General features: G+C 53.1%; 1 pseudogene; it reads left to right on the forward strand.

Moving 5' to 3' along the window:
- The first annotated feature begins 288 nt into the window (after window positions 1-288).
- LOC142088455 (olfactory receptor 8J2-like) lies at window positions 289-1,249 on the forward strand (annotated as a pseudogene).

Consider the following 1,249-nt stretch of genomic DNA (forward strand, 5'->3'; position numbering starts at 1 on the left):
TAAAAGGAAAAAACTAATTTTTTAATTCAGCCTCATGGTTAAAGAGAGTAAGGACAAAATGCAGTTTCTGAAAGGTTTTGGATGAGTTGCTCTGCCTGTGAGGACTTGCTGAGAACCTAAGCACGGTTAGATGTTATCTCAAGCATCAAAGCTTTGTACTTTTAATAAATAGTGTAATAAAGTACTGGCTGAGAGCAGCACCGTATCAAGCCGTGCCATCGCTCTTTCTTATTTCACTCCGACCGTTTTTCCTCCTTCCGACAGGCAGGCTACTGCGAACGCAGCAATATGGCTAAGGGCCAGCACACCACGGTGACCCAGTTCATCCTCCTAGGGCTGACCAGTGAGCCTAAGCTGCAGACTCCTCTCCTCATAATCTTCTTAATGATTGATCTCCTCAGCCTGCTTGGCAATCTTGGGCTGATCACATTGATCAAGACAAACAGCGGCCGCACACGCCCGTGTACTTCTTCCTCTGCAATCTGTCTCCTGTTGACCTTTGCTACTCCTCCGTCTTTTCTCCAAAGCTGCCCACTGCCTTCTTGGTGGAAAAGAAAACCCTTTCTTACCCGCCTGCTTTGCCCAGCGTTCCCGTTTCCTTGTGTTCGTGACCACAGCGGTGCTCTCGCTGGCTGTGCTGGCACACGACCGCTACGTAGCCATTTGGAACCTGCTCTCTCCACCGTTTCTATGCCCAAGGGGGTCTCAGCCAGCTGGTGGCCGGGTCGTACCTCGGGGGGGTTTTGGGCTCACTAACCCAAACGCGTTGCTTGCTGCCGGTGCCTTTGTGGACCCGATGTCACCAACGGTTACCTCTGTGACACTAACCCTCTGCTGGCTCTCCCCTGCTGATGACCACCTCAGTGAGCTTTCGCTTGTAACCTTCAATGGGACCATTTCCATGTCTGTGCTCTTCATCATCATCATCATCTCCTATGTGCACATCCTCTCCTCCAGCCTGAGGGTTAGGTCTGCCAAGGAAGGCACGAAGCCTCCTCCGCCCGTGCCTCCCACCTCCTGACGTTACTGGTTCTACGCGCCCGCGGGGCTGAGCCGCCTGCAGCCGGGCTCCAGGTCCTCACTGGGGACGGAGAAAGTCACCGCCGTGTTTTACACCCTGCTCGTCCCTGTGCTCAACCCCCTGATCTGCAGCTGGAGGAACAAGGAGGTCAAGGATGCACTTAGAAAAGCGACAGCAAATAACGTTTGTGTGAGTTGCCTGCTGGCCAAAGTGACCCCAAGCAGTTGA

Source organism: Calonectris borealis, chromosome 14 (genome assembly GCF_964195595.1).
Source record: "Calonectris borealis chromosome 14, bCalBor7.hap1.2, whole genome shotgun sequence".
Taxonomy (NCBI): domain Eukaryota; kingdom Metazoa; phylum Chordata; class Aves; order Procellariiformes; family Procellariidae; genus Calonectris; species Calonectris borealis.